The sequence below is a fragment of the Rhamphochromis longiceps genome, linkage group LG10, assembly GCF_057381845.1.
Source record: "Rhamphochromis longiceps isolate RC_006_pf linkage group LG10, R_longiceps_female_GT1.1, whole genome shotgun sequence".
Lineage (NCBI taxonomy): Eukaryota > Metazoa > Chordata > Actinopteri > Cichliformes > Cichlidae > Rhamphochromis > Rhamphochromis longiceps.
This window is the reverse complement of record NC_140566.1, coordinates 7,289,319-7,306,471: the sequence shown is the minus strand read 5'-3', so window position 1 is coordinate 7,306,471 and position 17,153 is coordinate 7,289,319. Positions and strand designations below refer to the sequence as shown.

The 17,153-nt window shown below is 40.5% G+C and overlaps 1 long non-coding RNA gene across 1 annotated transcript; it reads left to right on the top strand.

Moving 5' to 3' along the window:
- Nucleotides 1–13,838: 13,838 nt before the first annotated feature.
- Nucleotides 13,839–16,289, top strand: LOC146660247 (uncharacterized). The gene is made up of 2 exons (XR_014913508.1): nt 13,839–14,992; nt 15,700–16,289. It is a non-coding gene; the product is annotated as an uncharacterized LOC146660247 (long non-coding RNA).
- The last annotated feature ends 864 nt before the right edge of the window (nt 16,290–17,153 follow it).

Below are 17,153 nucleotides of genomic sequence, written 5' to 3'. Positions count from 1 at the left end.
TTTTGGTTTTCCTACATTAGTTCGTGCACATGTTAGACAGGTTGCTAATATGCTTTTTACTGCATGCAATGTTTTCTCAATTACAAATCTTGATTTTATTGCTCCTATTACCCCTCTTTGTCCGACATGACTCACACCGTGAAAATGTCGGACAAGGACTGGCAGCAGGGAAGATGGGAGGGCAATCAAACCCTCAAGGTTTTTATATAGGCCATCTCTGTCATCTAAGGTACAGCCATTATTCTCCCAATAGGTGTAATCACATGCAGATGCTTGCTCTTGTATGAATTTTAAATCAACATTTGTTTCTAAATAGTCTGGGAGTGTAACAAGTGGCAGCTGTAGGGGCACAGATAATACTTCCTGTGGAGGTGGGAGCTGTGATGCAGCTGCAGCTTTGGCTGTCACGTCTGCTAGAGCATTACCTGTTGCTTCGTCTGTGTCAGCTGTACTGTGTCCTTTCGTTTTTACAACTGCAACGGCCGATGGCAGCTGTATAGCCTGCAAAAGTCTCTGCACAAGATCAGAATTAGCAATCGGTTTTCCATCAGCAGATCTAAATCCTCTTTGTCTCCACAATGTGCCAAAGTCATGTACGACGCCAAACGCATAGCGGCTGTCTGTGTAAATTGTCACACGCTTATCCAAATGGAGCTCACAGGCGCGTATTAAAGCCATGAGCTCTGCTTTTTGTGCTGAGTGAAATGGTAATGAGTGAGCCTCTAGTATGATGTCAGGCAATGTGACCACTGAATAGCCACAAAGAAATGAGTTGTCATTCGGCCTTGAACAGGACCCGTCCACATAAACCGTGGCTGAGTCTGGGATAGGTGTTTGTTCTAAATCTGGACGTGGTGCTGTGGATTCCTGTATACGTGTCATGCAGTCATGAACATCAAGCCTGTCTGAGCCATCCTGTCGGTCAGAAGAACACAGCATATGGATCAATAAATGTGCTGGCGAATTGGGTGTGCTGCTCGCTTTTATGGTGAGGTTTGCTGTGGAGGTCAGTGTAGCTTCATAACCTGAGCGACGTTGTGCGGTCATGTGTTGTGTAGTTATGTTTGCTAGAATGGTCGTGACCTGGTGATTGGTGTGTAGAATAGTGTCATGTGAGAGTGTAAGCTTCTCGCAGTCCCTTATCATGATAGAGCAAGCTGCTACCGCTCTCAGGCAGGCCGGCATCCCCTGAACTACTGCTGGCAATACCTTTGAATAGAAGGCTACTGGACGGTAGCCACCGCCATGCTCTTGGGCCAGTACACCTGTGCAGGTCGTGCCGTTCTCTGTAACGTACAGATGGAAAGGTAAGTGGTAGTCAGGCAGACCCAAACAAGGGGCGGAGGTCAGCGCTCCCTTCAATGCATTGAAAGAGGCAGTCATTTCTGTTGACCACAGTATTCGAGGAAGCTTGTCTTTTTTGCAGCATTCACGCAGAATGTGGTCATGAAAAGAACAGTCTGGTATCCACTGTCTGCAATAGTTCACCATGCCTAAGAAGGACAGCATTTCCTTCTGTGTAGTAGGCCGAGGGACGGAGGTCACAGCTTTGACCCTGTCTGCAGTCATGGAACGTTTTCCGTGAGACAGTGTAAATCCCAAATATTGAACAGAAGTCTGACAGTACTGCATTTTCTTTGCAGATGCTTTGTGGCCAGTCTTTTGGAGGTGCTGGAGAAGCATGTGTGTAGCAGTTTGACACAATTCCTCACTCGGAGCACAGAGGAGGAGATCGTCCACATACTGGATCAGAGTACAGCCCTCAGGAGGAGTAAAGCTGTCCAGGGTAGCACGGATCACCATTGAGAAAGCAGCAGGGCTGTCTATCATGCCTTGAGGCAGACGAGTCCAAGTGTACTGCTTATTTCTATGTGTAAATGCAAATAACGGCTGTGTGTCTTCATGCACAGGCACTGAGAAAAAGGCAGAGCATAAATCCACCACGGTAAAATGTGTGGCTGTGGATGGAATACATGTCAATATGCTGGGGACATCTGGGACCAGAGGTGGCAAAGGGATAATGACTGCATTAATTTGTCTTAAGTCTTGTGTAAAACGCCATACGCCAGGTTTGTTAGGCTTTGGCACAGGATTGACAGGAGTATTATATGGAGATACTGTAGGCTTTATCACCCCTGTAGTCAATAAATCTCCTATGATGACATCTAGGGCTGAGGCTTTTTCGACAGAAATGGGATATTGCTTGACATATACCGGCTTGTTGTTTTTTAGCTGTGCGTGATAAGGTATACAGTCAATAAATCCTACATCATTCTCACCTTTAGACCACAATGTCATATTCTGGTATTCAGCTGGCAACGTAAGTGCAGAAATAGTACAGTGGATAGGGTAGATTAGATCTATGTGACGATATGGTGTAGTTATGTCATAACCTATGTCTGAGTTATGTGACAAAATCACTGTTTGACCTTCACTTGTGTGAGCAGTTATCATGTTGTTGAACAGTGTGAGAGAGACAAAAGTGTGGCTCCCAGATATGGGATTACCTGGCAGTGGTTTTTGAACACGTCTTTGGCACAGTGTGTGTCGTGGAATACCAGACAAAAAGGTGTTGAGTTCATTCTCTGCTGAGCCGTCCAGCTGACACAGAGGCTGTTCCTTCTCCATGGTACATAAGGCAGAGAAAACATAGCTGTTATCAGTATCAGCAAACATTTCACCCTTTGTGTTAAATGAAATACACAAATTCATTTTTGCCATTAAATCTCTGCCTAATAAATTCACAGGCGAGTTTGGAATAATTACAAATGGATGATATGTGATTTCATCTGGTTTAGAGCCCCAACGTGTCTTTAGAGAATGAGTTTTAGGGCATTGCACTACAGTTCCATTAATTCCCATAGTGTTGATGCACACAGAGGACACAGGCCCATTATAGAATTTCCCAGACAGTGAACTTTTAGTGGCTCCACTATCCACTAAAAATGGGTATTTCTTACCATCTATTTCTACTTGTAGCATGGGCAAATGTTCTGTGTTAGGGGACAGCTGCAGATGCAGCATCGTGTGTAGTGCTTCACACTGCTGTCCCTCATCCTCACCTGGGCCTCCCTAGTAGCGACCCAGCCGGGGATTATCAGATGATGGGAAAAGATCATGGTGAGAATTGTAACGCACCCTTTCCCTTTCTGATTCATGCTCTGGGTGTCTGCGGTTACTGGAAAACTGAGCTAAATTTGCACCTCTAGCTTGTCTGCCTTGTGGGTTATAATGTGGGTTGTAAGGCTGCAGCCTAGATGTGGGGCCATTATTGCATGTTTCTTGTGGTTGCCAGTTACCTTGACTGGAAGAGCTCTGCTGACGCCTAGTGGCGGGAACTTGTACTGCGTTCTGTGGTCGAGGCGTGTGTGCCCTGTTGGTGGCTGCAAAGCGACATTCTCTGGACCAGTGTGCTACCCTTCCACAGCAAAAACAAACATCTCTATTCTTACCATTCCGTCCTCTGAAACTTCCTTGCTGTGCTGGAGCGGGTAATCCTGCATACATTAATTTCTCACTTTCCTCTGAGCCTTGAACATCAAAATTCAACATCATCTTGACACTGTTAGCTTTTGTGATAGTAGGAAAAAGGTCTGCACTGGCCTTCAGTTGTACAAGCTTTAAGAAAGCATCTTTACTCAATTCGTAGAGATTATCAGTAGCTGTCACTTTTAGCAACTGAGAGCACTCAGGGTGGATATTGTTCAAAAAGGTGGTGATGAAAATCTGATCATTACCATCCTCTGGCATGCATGCCTCATCAGTCCAACAGTGCATAAAGCGTTTTATGAATACTAGGATAGATTCATCAGGCTTCTGTTTACACATAGTTACTGCATTTAAGTCAATTTTGTCTCTGGACATTGTGAGCAGGAATTTCTTTAGATTCTTAAAGAAATCGGCGACTTTGTCATTATTTACCCACAAAAACTCTACAGTTGTGGATGCTTTATCATGCTTTGGGTCTAATTCACCTATCTCTCTTATGAGTTGTGACTCGGTTACTCCAGGAATGCATTGACACAATATGTACCTGTAATCCGGACCACCCAAATGGTGATATCTGGTACTTCTCTGTAGTGCAGAGACAAAGGCTGTAGGATTTTTAAGAGGATCGGGAAGCTCTTTAATAGTTGTCACTAATTCTGAGATTTTAGGGGGCTGAATACAACACTGATCTCCTATTATCATAAAGGGGTAAGCGTCATTGACGTCACTAGATTTTGGGTCTGTTTGTTTACTACCGCGAGTGTTGGCGTGAGGACCTTTGTCATTCCGGCTTTGTTTTTCCTTTTTTCCTTTTAGATAAGTCTTTATTAAAGTTCGGGTAACAGGTATTTCTTTAGCTACCTCTAAACCTCTAGCTACGATATCGTGGCGTTTCATGTGGGTGTCTATTGTGGACACTGCCTGATGCAAAAGTTTTTCTTCATAGTCGTCTAAATTGTTTTTCATAAGTTCCTCACATTCTTCTTTCAAAAGTTTTTCTCTCTTTCTATGTTCTGCTAATTCTTCCTCGCGGCGTATATATTGTTTTTCCTGATCTTGTTCCATTAGGTGGCTGAGACCCGTTGCATGTGATTCAGGTTTTTTGTCACTGTCTTTTAAGCTGGTTGGATCAAAGCGCTGACGTTGTTTGCATGCGGCTGCTGCAGTAACTATTAATTCGGTCTCATCTTCGTAAGGCGGCGGGGCTGTGGGCTGAATGGCTGAGCATGCAAGACTAGCTTTTCCCGCGGTAGATTTATTTTCTATGCTGGAGCCTGCACTAGTTTTATTTGATGTAAAAGTATCTACACCTGGTTCCGGTCCCTTTTTCCATAGCGGTAACATTTGATGCATCACGTCGCGGCATTCTATCATGTATTTTCTACAGGACTTTTTAAGCAGACTACTTTTCTTATCACAAATGATATTCAACATTTCTACGGACCTGTTTTCTGGCGATAATCGTTCGGGATAAGGCTCCGGAAATAAATTAGAATGCATTGAACTTATAGTCCGTAAGTTGTAAACAAAGTCAGTCACATAAGCACTTCCGCATGTTCTGGATACGTAATCATGGAAGTCTTCGCCGATTCGTGGACGTGGGTTACACGTAACTGGAAATGGGAGTCGTACTGAGCTGTTGTTTGAGACTTTAAATTTAATTTTTTTTGGTTTTACAGGTAATTTTGATTTTTTATCGGACTTGTCTGTGGTCTTTGAATTATTCTGACCCATGTTCAGTGATTTCCAGAGGGGTTTACACGCTTGAAGGATTTATGTTAGTATTTCGCTGCGGCACAGCTGAGGTTACTTTAAATTTATTGCTAGCAATTTTTTGTTTGGGTGAGCAACTCTCACATAGCGAGCAACTTCTCGCTTAACGAGCAACTTCTCGTAAAACAACAGGCAACTTCCTGTGTCTTTCTGCTTTTAATTTACTGCTTTTAACCCTTGTATGGTAATCGGGTCTGTGAGACCCGTTTTCAGTTTTCTTTTCTTTCGTTTTTTTTTTTTTTTTTAACAAAATTAAATTTAATTATTTACTAGCTTTCTCTGAGTGAGCAACTTCTCACTTTTTAACGTGCGTTTCAAGACAACAGGCAACTTCCTGTGTCACTTTTTGGTGAGCAACTTCTCACTTAACGAGAAATATTCAAGACAACAGGCAACTTCCTGTGTCACTTTTTCTGAGTGAGCAACTTCTCACTTTTTAACGTACGTTTCAAGACAACAGGCAACTTCCTGTGTCCACCAACACCACACAAGGGTTAATTTACTTTATTCGGGGACTGAGGAAGTCGTCAGTGTATCTCTCTGGATCACTAAGTGAAACTTCGTCAGCATATCCCGTTTCTTTATGGATCGATCACTGAGAGAGGCATAATACGGTCTCATATAAATATTAAAGACGTGTATTTACCTTCTGTCAGCGGATCCCACTTCTGACACCAAAATTGAAGGAAATTGCCGTCCCGGGTTTCCTCCGTGGCGTGAGCGATAAGCAGAGTTTTGTCCTTTCCTTATAAGACTCCTAATTATTCAAAGTAACACTCAGGTATGCCGTTCAGCTGGGTTAGTTACGATATCGGGAGCAGTTAGGAGAACAAAGTGATACAGAAACTGTTCAGATTGCTTTCCCAGAATCAACTCAAAGGTTTATTTGGTATACAGCAGTTTATATAGAGAAAAAAAGGTTCGTGTGTCAGCTTTCCCAGTTCAAACCGGTACAGACTAAATAAGGAAACGTCTTCCTGCCTTCTGAGCAAAGTATCCCTTGTGTAGTTTATCAGTTCAGCTATAATTTATGATCATCCCAGCAAAATACACTCCTAGACATAAAATACAGAGTTCTTTCATTAGTGAATTCTGAAACAAACCACCTAGCCTTTAACGAGCCTTTTCCAGGAGATAAAGAAAAAGGGAGGATGGGAGTAAGGAAGTGGTCTCATCTCTGTGGTGTTTTCGACCTTGGGGTACCAGCTTGTGAGTCTTACACATTAATTCTTGGGTCACAGAGAAAGAGAAAAACAACTAGTAGATGGGCCTTATTGAGTAACAGTTTTCCTGTATAAAACAATATCCTGTAAATGCTAACCGTGGTATCAAAATATCACAACAGTAACGTAACACAAAACAGGAAGTGGAACGTACAGAGGATAAACAGTGAACATGAACTGAAAATACTGGGTCAACGACCCAGAAACCCTGACACAAATGTGCTTCTGTTTGTTTTTTAACATGCTGTAGTTGCCTGACTGAACATATAAGTCCTGTGCACATAAAGTAAAACTATTGATGAAAAATGTTCACCTCGAACGAGCAAATCCCAGACAAAATGTAGTAAAATATTTAAATCGTGTTGAACATTAAATTGTGTATATATATCAGTAAAAATCACCCTTTCTATGGCCATTTTTCATTAGTTTTCAATTCAGTCAAATGCTTTCTTGTATTGCTAGGTTGCACATTTTTGTATAACACATCCTCCTCTTCACCAAGATTCTAGAGGAGATAGTTGCTATGTGTTGACGTTTCTGGAAAAACAGTAAAATCACTTAAGTCCTTTTCCATGACTGACTCACTGTGTCCTTGTTTATGAACAGATCTAGAAAAAGAGAGACAGGGACATGAGCTCTGAACTGTAAGCATGGTCTGCTTCTTTTGTGTCCGGTGAAGGAGCAAACAATGGAGAGGGCGGTGATGTTCCATCATTCATGTTGTGTATAGACACAACCTGTGGTAGGCTACTTTGCATTTCAGAGGTTTCTGTGTTGTTATCCTCTTTGTAGTCTTGCAGTCTTATAGTTTTCCTCTGTTGGTGGCTGCTGCTGAGACTTTCATCATCTGAAAGTGTAACCCAGTGTTAATTTGGTTATCTGATATTGTGTGATATTCAGTATTTATGTATATATCTATATTGGGTGTTCAGTTATAAAATGTTCTTCAATGATTTTGAGGTTTTTTTATTGCTATTGGTTTGCAGCTGCTTTACGACAGTCGACTGTGGTAGTACATCCTAGCGGGAGGGGTTACGAGCTCACGTGGCTTGTAGCTGTGCCAGAGAGCAAGCTTTGGTGAGCTAGCGGGGAATATCTCCTTCTGCAGTAGCCTTAAAAAAGACTATTGTTCGTTCTCCTGCCAGACGCCTCGCTGCTGTGTTGCCTTACTGCTGTGCTGCCTTACTGCCTTACTACCGTGGTGTCTCGCTGGTGCCATTAAAGGACCGGCGGCTGCCATCCATTCATCCATCCGGACCTCGATTATTTGGACCGAAGTACTCACACACACGCCCGCACTCAGTGCCATACACTCTCTTTATTTTGCTGGCCAGCTAACACCATTGTTTTTTGTTTTTTTTGTTTTGTTTTTGCATTCACAAAGACTATCCAAAGACATTTTGGTTATTGTCAAATAGACACTCTCTGATTACGGACTGAGGAGGTTGTGGTGTTACAACCCCAGGACTGAGAAAAAAAAGACTCTTTACATAATATATTCACTTGTCTCCTGGTTAGGAGAAGTGGCTATTGATGGAAATATTTTTTTTCTTCTTCTTGTCTTTGTTTACATTGTATCCCAGAGAAGTTTTAAGTTGTTCAGGTTGAAACATTTGCCCTTAGAGTTGGTTAAGTTTCCTTTGATGTATCAGTGTCAAGCTGATGTTTAAGAGGGTATGTTAAGGACAGATGTGCTCCAGTCCATCAATCCTTTAAAGTGCTGGACACCGATGGTAAATTGCCATCAGACCCTAAATAAATTGTCCTCTGCTGTCATCCATATTGCTTCACTCATTCTTTGTTGAGTAGATGTATTGGTTACAAAAGCACCAAGTTCAAGTAGGCCTGATTCTCTCATAATTTGGAAGAGTTTGTCAAGGCTATGTGAGACTTCAGTGCCACTGTTTTGGCTGGCCTGGGATAAGAGATGGGTGTGCTGATGTAACTGAGTAATTTCTCTCTCTATAGCAACATTCTGCTTTAGCAGCTCCTTGGTGCGTAGTGTAATAGCCAGCAGGCCCAACTGGTTGAGAATCTCTGCTGTGTTGAGGAAACTGCGCTGACGTGTGGAAGAGCTGTCTGGAGCTAGGTGATATGGACTGTGAGCTGTTGAAGTGGGAGATGAAGAGGAAGGAGAGGAGGATAGGGGAGAAAAGGAAGAAGGTGAAGAGGGTATGTGGGACCTCGAGATGGACAGTGAGCCTAATCTTTCAGAGCTGGAGTTTTTGTGACAGTGGCGGGACTTGTGTTGGGTTTTAGATGAGGCATAACTGGGCAGCAGGCAGTGAGATAAGTTGAGGATAGAACTGTGTCCTCCTCTGACTTTATGTTGGAAATGGACTTTGTTGTGGACAGGGTTTTTCAAACCAGAAGAAAAATAAACAAACAAACACAAGATGTAGAGGAGGTTATGGTCAAAAAGAGATAAGTTGTAGGGCACAAAAACAATCATATACACATCATCTATGCATTGACATGGAAATGTATTACATATACTGGGACAAATGATCAAATTAGCAATTTTAAAATGAAAGAATGATCAAAAACAGTCTAAAAATATTCAAATCCAGTTTAACCTTATTTTCTATCTGAAAAATAAAGCAAACACATTGTATATTGTGTGCTTAGCACCGAATATTGGCCCAAAAAGGTTTGAAACTAACTGATGAGGAAAGTCAAGATTTCAGAAGCTAGAGATAGCTAGGGTGATAACTAGGCTAATGGCTAAAAGTACTATTCTCAGAAATTGGTTAAGACCAAATCAGAACTAAAATTATTATGAATATTTAACAATGCAACACACTAGAATGGCGAAAAAATAAATACACCTCCACATTTATTATATCTTCAGATCCAGTCAGTTACATCCAGTGGTTCCAGATTAGCTACCAAATATTAAAACCTGTTCGACTTATTCAGACCTCTGACATCAAGAGTCAGGTGTCTCTATATGTGTGCGCAGTTTGTAGCGGCATCTTAATAGATCTAATGAGGTTTCTAAGGGCACTAAAGGATGGGATTTAAAAACAAAAGAGTTTTAAAGCACTTTGAGGCCACTGTTGTTCTGATTTGGTGCTGTACAAATAAGATGGAATTGAAATGAAATGATCGTCTACTTATTTAAAAGTCAATCATTGGGCTGTAAGGAAACTAATCCAGATTTGGTGCAGATTCTGGATCTGTTGAGGACTAGCCACTCCAGCAAATGTAAAATAAAAACAGACTGTTGTGATGCAAAGGAAAGTCTAAAACACTTCTATTCTCTAAACACAATTTATAACTCAGCATTTAGAGGGGTTTCCATTTCAAACCAAATCCCCCCCCCCTCCAAAAAAAAAGTTGGGACACTGGGTAAAATGCAAATAAAACAAAATACAATGATTTGTAAATGTAATAAACTTCAACAACACAGAAAAATGTTTAAAATAAAAAAAAAGTACCATTTCAAGAAAAAAAAGCACATCAATCAATCAATCAATCAATCAATCAATCAATCAATCAATCAATCTTTATAAAGCCCTTTTCATACAAAGATGTAGCACAAAGTGCTTTACATGGTTAAAAGCAGCCCACCCCACCCTGCCCTCCAACTCACTCTCCACACTCTCATTAACATAAACGATCATGGATACATAACCCCCCCCAACGCACACACACACACACACACACACACACACACACACACACACACACACACACACACACACACACACACTTAAAAAGTAAAATTGGGCTGGGCACACATGAGCCAAGTGAGGAAACACTATCACGGGGAGCCATGTGCACCGGGAGCCGGTCACAGACCGCAGCCTCCAGGCTGGGCACACAGCAGGAGGGAGGCAAAGAAGCCCCCCAGCCAGGCTGAGAAGACCCACAGAGCCCCAGCAGCCACGGTCGATCACAGCCCCGGTGCAGAGAGCCCCCTCCGAGGAAACACTGGAGATATGACCTAATAAGAGTATATACAGAATAAAAATAAATAAATAAATAAAATAAATAAGAATGGGATACAATATAAATATAAATAGAGTAAGAAGAAAAAAAATGAATAAGAATAAAATCAATAAATATTAGGTAAAATCTAAATTAATAGAAAAAATTAATCAAAAGGCCAGTGCCTGAGGACCTCAAGGTCCGCGAGGGTTCATATGGTAAAAGCAAATCTGAGAGATAAGAAGGCCCAAGACCATTAAGACATTTAAAAACCAATCCTGATCCTGAAACACACAGGGAGCCAATGCAGCAATTCTAAAACCGGTGTAATGTGGGCCCGCATTACACCGGCCTGAGAGAGAATAGGGCGGACCCTGGCTATATTTTTAAGATATTTTTTAGATGATAAAATCCAATTTTGGTAACATGTTTAATATGTGGGATAAAACCAAGCTCAGAGTCAAAAATAACACCCAGGTTTTTCACTTGTAGTGAAGGGCATAGTGAAAATGCCTGTAATTTAGACAAGAGTTTCTCTCTCTGAGCCTCAGGACCAATGATTAAAACTTCAGTTTTGTCCTGGTTAAGCTGTAAAAAAAAACCACACATTTACCACTGTGCAGCATGTCGTCTTAAATGTCTGGGAACTAAAACCAGTTGTTGAACGTTTTGGAGAGGAAAGCTAATAGAATTCTAGCTGCTCAACAGTCCTGGGTTGTCTTTGTTGTATTTTTCATTTCATGATGTGCCAAATGCTTTCAACTGGTGAAAGGCTTGGACTGGACAATTCAGGAACAAAAATGTATTTTCTAAAAACCCATTGTATTGTTATACCTGCAGTATTTGGTTTACCATTGTGTTGCTGAAGTATTCAATGACAAAAAATCATAAGCGTCCTATATTGATGGGAGTTGACGAGAGTTCTCTATATTCTCAAAATCTTTTAATGATACTATGCACTGTAGATGATGACATATCCAAAGTCCAAAGATCAGCAGCCCAGCACTTCCTTTTAAAGACCTGAGCACCAGAGAACCACCTTGGAGAGCAGTAAAAGAGGTGGTAAAGAATGCTGAAGCGTCAGAACGAGTGGCCTGCCTTACACATACTGAAAGAAATACTCAATTTTGCTGCACAGACTTTGTGCCAAAAGAGTAGGGATTTTCTAAGATTTGCCAATTTTGAGCTAAGATTTTCTTTTCAGGCTTGGAAACACAGATTACAACATACCCGAAGGAGAATGGTATGGGCTCGAAATGTGGTCATAAATATTTTGTACTTGTAAATCAGTTTTGTATGTGTAAAAAGAATTTGTGTATGTGTACAGCGTTTTCCCCAAGGAAAAACGCAGTGTTTTGAAAATGCTCTCGAAAACTTATATATTTCAAAACGGAGCTGTCCCGTCACAGTGTGGACACTCGAAAATGCAGACTTTCTAAAACGATGACACATTTTAGTCATGTGATGTAGTCATGTGACCAATTAAACAAAGATAGCGGAGTGCATTATACAGCAGTTGTTTCTCAGTTGTTTTTTTTATGTGGACGCGCATCTCTGTGAAAACTACTTAAAACGGTAGGGTGGACGCAGAGCGTTTTCAAACGAAAACGCCGTTTTCAAATATATCCAGGGTAGTGTGGACATAGCCTGAGCATTTCTTCTTCAGTCACCTTTCTCACTCACTATATGTTAATAGATCTCTCTGCATTGAACCTCTGGCTCTCTTCCACAGCATGTCTTTTATCCTGTCTTCCTTCTCAAACCCCAACCGGTCGCAGCAGATGGCCGCCCATCAGGGAAGGGTGGTCATCTGTTCTGCCGGAGGTTTCTTTCTGTTAAAAGGGAGTTTTTCCTTCCACTGTCGTCAAAGTGCTTGCTCATAGTCATGTGGCGTCATGTTATTGTTGGGGTTTTCTCTGCATGTAGGGTCTACTTTACAATATAAAGCACCTTGAGGCGACTGTTGTTGTGATTTGGTGCAGTACAATTGAATTGTAAAAGTACCAATGTTCTGCATTAAAATATACCTAAAACGCTATATAATTGTTGAGTCATTAAAGTGTACACCACAGCTGGAACTAATTTACTGTAGCTAAATTATACAATAATTTATTAACTGATTTATATTTTATATTAATCCATTCATGCTCATGTTCTTATGCTAGGAGGCTGGAACCTATCGCAGCTACCATATGGTCAGTGTGAAGGTACACCCTGGTCAGGTCGCCAGCCTGTTGCGGTGCTACAGAGAGACAGACAGCCATTCACACCCATATTCACACCTATGGGCAATTTAGAATCACCAGTTATTCTTGGTGACTCCAGTAAATGCATGTCTTTTGACTGTGGGAGGAAGCCGTAGTACCTGGAGAGAACCCACGCAGACACAGCGAGAACATGCAAACTCCACACAGAAAGCTCAAAGCTCAGATGGTAGATTCAACCCCAGGACCTTCTTGCTGTAGCTTAACAGTGCTAACCACCATACCATCATGTTACCCTCATGTTAGTCTAACTCTGCTAAATAGGATTAGAGCTTTTATTGGAGTTCATAGTGAAACATTTGCCTATGTACAGTTTATCTTTATATGAATAAATTAAAAATCACAATGAAAGAGTTGAACTGTGATACACACCAGTAACTTACCGGCTTAAAGATTTGTTCACTTTAAAAACAAAGTTTGCCAGTTTAACTACATCTGTTATTTTTACTGTGTAACATTGGATGTACTGATTCATCACTGGCTTCACTTTGATACTGAAAATCTTAAAAATCATAGAAGTCAGTAGTAATATACCTGTACCTCTTTTTGCCCCCCCCCACACCCCGAGGGCATTCCCCCCCCCCACCCCGAGGGCATTTTCCCCCCTCCCCTATCCCCCTCCGCGTCCATGTGCGTGTGCACGTGCGCGAGAACGGACTTTTTGCACGTGCATGTGTGTCCAGGGGTCATATGAGTTCACATGTGTTTAATAGAGTATTATTTAATGAAACCATAATGTGTTTTAATTAAACTCTTTTTAAAGGATTGTATAGGTCTCAGAGTTCTGTTATTTAGACATAGGTGATTTAATTGAACTACTTTAGGGGTATTTTAACTAGTTAGGAGCCTTTTGCATTTTCTTCAGTGCTATTTAGGAGCAAATAGTTTTCAAACAGAGGGCCGCAAATAACAGGTATCCCTTTAGAAATAAACAGTGATACTTTTAAAAACCGTGTATTCCCACACAGCATTTAATTTAGCTAGTTTAGGAAGATTTCACTTTTCTAATAGTTTCACAGGCTAGTAGTTTTTAAATAGAGCACCACAAACAACATGTATCCCTTTAGAAATAAACTGTGATACTTCTAAAAGTACATATTCACACTAGCGCTGTATCAACCTCATATTCACACTAGCGCTGTATCAACCTCAATGTGGCTTTAATGCAACTAGTCTTATAATTATCTACTAGTCTGCAACAGTTAGACTCGCTGATTACACATAGCTGATTTAACTACTTTAGTGGCATTTCACACTCTTTTTAAAGGATTGTATAGGTCTCAGAGTTCTGTTATTTAGACATAGGTGATTTAATTTAGCTACTTTAGGGGTATTTTAACTAGTTAGGAGCCTTTTGCATTTTCTTCAGTGCTATTTAGGAGCAAATAACAGGTATCCCTTTAGAAATAAACAGTGATACTTCTAAAAACCATGTATTCCCACACAGCATTTAATTTAGCTAGTTTAGGAAGATTTCACTTTTCTAATAGTTTCACAGGCTAGTAGTTTTTTTTTTAAATAGAGCACCACAAACAACATGTATCCCTTTAGAAATAAACTGTGATACTTCTAAAAGTACATATTCACACTAGAGCTGTATCAACCTCAATGTGGCTTTAATGCAGCTAGTCTTATAATTATCTACTAGTCTGCAACAGTTAGACTCGATGATTACACATAGATGATTTAACTACTTTAGGGGCATTTCACTTTTCTAAAAGTTTCACAGGCCAATAGTTTTAAATAGAGCACCGCAAACAACATGTATTCTTTTAGAAATAAACTGTGATACTTCTAAAAAACACATATTCCCACACTCTGTAACAGTTAGACAGAGGGGGTGCAGCTAGGCTCCCAACAGTCTGCAAAAGAAGTCATGAAGCAAACAAAAGAGGCTCCTTATCAAGAGCATCCCAGCCCAAAGGTGTATATACACAAACAGTTAATGGCTTTAATGCAACTAGTCTTATCATGTCAGAGGCCAGCAGAAACCATGTCCAACAGAGTCTCCAAAGGCCTGCCACCTTTCTTCCTTTCATCATGCTCTTTTATCTCTACATCTCAGAGGTCAACTGAAAGTAGCCCCACCTATATAAAAACACCCCATCAGACACACAGTATTTTCCTCAGCACTTCACAACTGCCGCAAGGTATAGCGTTTTAACTTGTTTTTTCACCTGAATGTGCGTTGGAGCCGACTTTGCTACCAGCACAGAGCGTTTCTGACAGTCGGGCGCTGCTTATACAATAGAGAAAAGCAACAACACAGAGTGTTTCTCTGCTCCAAGAAATCCGAGGGCCTTTCACAAGGTAAGCATGTCTGTTATACCCAGGGCATAAATGTCTGTATGTCAGTGCTGATTATTCAAACCCTGTTTAAAATGTGAGACATATGTTGTCCGAAAACAATTCCTCTAAATTTGCAAAGTTACTGATTTAAAAAATATATATTTTCGAATTTTTAGTTGCATGTCAAACATATGATAGACTCTTGAGCATATTCGTATAGCTAAATTCACAATGGTATAACCGTGCTAAATAAAAGAGGACCAAGCACCAATGCACTCTAATCCACTCCGCTAAACTGTATGTTGATAAGTACATGAAGAGTACCTCTACCTCTACAGCTGAAAACAGTTTGTATCCGCACTCTGAGGGTCCGCTGAATTGTTTTAATGGCACTTTTTGACGAACAGCAGATGATGAAATCCTATTTATTGTAGAAACTGTCCCTAAGCTATTGTTGCTCATACTTACTGAGGTCCCTAGCTACTTCCTTACTATGTCAGTAAACTTTTTTGAAAAGGAAGCTGTTGTAGATTTAAAGAAACATCTTAATTGAAGCAAAGGCAAAAAAAAAAACTGGAATGAATTTCATGTGACTGTTCATATTAAAGCCAACAACAAGTGAAAATCCAAAAACGGCTCCAATCCTTTGTATTAATGATCTCCCCCCCCTCTCTCTCTCTCTCTCTCTCTCTCTCTGTGTGTGTGCGTGAGTGTGTGTGCCCTCACAGAAGGAAGGTCACAGCAGGAGCTTTTCTCAAACGCATTACCAATCAGTTTTTTACAAGAAGTGTAGCTCATACAATGGTATAAATGTATTCTTTGCGATACTTTATAAATATGAAGCTAAAGATTTTGAGTTCGTGCACATTGTGAAGCAAGAATCTAAATATTTGTGTCACAATGATTTCTATAAAAGCGTGTTGTTTATGGGGATAATGTAACAAATCTTTTGTGCGTCCTATTAATGATCAATGGTAATTGAAGAGGAACCCTGACTCAGGACATTTTCATGACAAGTGACAGCGCAGACAACTACTAATGAGAGAACATGTTTTATCATCATAAAGACTGTGATATGAAGCATCGTTAAAGTGTCACTTCAGTAATGTTGACTCATGTTTTTAATAATGACTTTAAAACACTAAACTCTAATTTCTGTGGTTTATTTTAAGTTTACAGAATATAACATGTGGTAAGACGACGAGTTTTACTTCTCACTGACCGTGTTATGTGTATCTATTTATCATGTATGCTACTTTGCTCTGTGGACTGTAAAATGTTTCATTGTGTTCATGAAATAAACCAGACTTTCACTGTCTGCATCTTTTACTGTTTTTCTGCTTTTGTTCACTCCAAGTTTGACAAAACCTACAGATATCCAGAGTTAACTCACTAACAATGTGGAGCAGTCACAGTGTATTTAGCTGCTTTTTCCCTGAACACAACCAACTGAGAGAAACGCCTGTAGGCCTCACTTTGGTCATTTGAACGCTGAAGGAGATTTGTTCCATAGACACATACTAGTGTTTCCTGCACTACTATGTTCTATATAAATCCAGATTCCTTTTATAGTTTGCAGTGAAATTTGTTAAACCATTGCTTAATGGGACAGAAGTACAAGTCACTCTTTACTAACACATTTGTAGATAAGTTTATTGCTGAACAACACAGCTAGCAGTCTCACACACTCTTTAGGTTTTTCAAGTTATGTGTGTAAGGGTTTAGTCTATCAGACCTTACCCTTTTCCCCCAGTATCACAACAGTATGACTCCCAAAGTACGGCTCAGTAAACAACCAATGATTCTAAAGACAGAACAGAAAGATACAGTTGGAAGATGAATGATAGCGTTTTTATGATGCGTAGTAAAACGACCCCCTCTTCTTCTTCTCTGTGTTGTTGTTGTTGTTCGTGTGTGTGTGTGTGTGTGTGTGTGTGTGTGTGCCTTAGAAGTCAAATAATACATTAGCCATACTTAAAAAAAACATCTGAATTTCATTTAGAACTGAGATTCTAAGTTGTAAGCAGAAATCTTATGCACAGCCAGAAACATGTTTCCCCACTTTCACAATGCTGAGGTGACAAATCCACAACCCCCCAACAAATGGTTTGTTACACGCGGGTGTGAAGGGCAAGCTTTACTTACACAGCCTCACACACACTAGATTTTTAAAGTTTTTGGG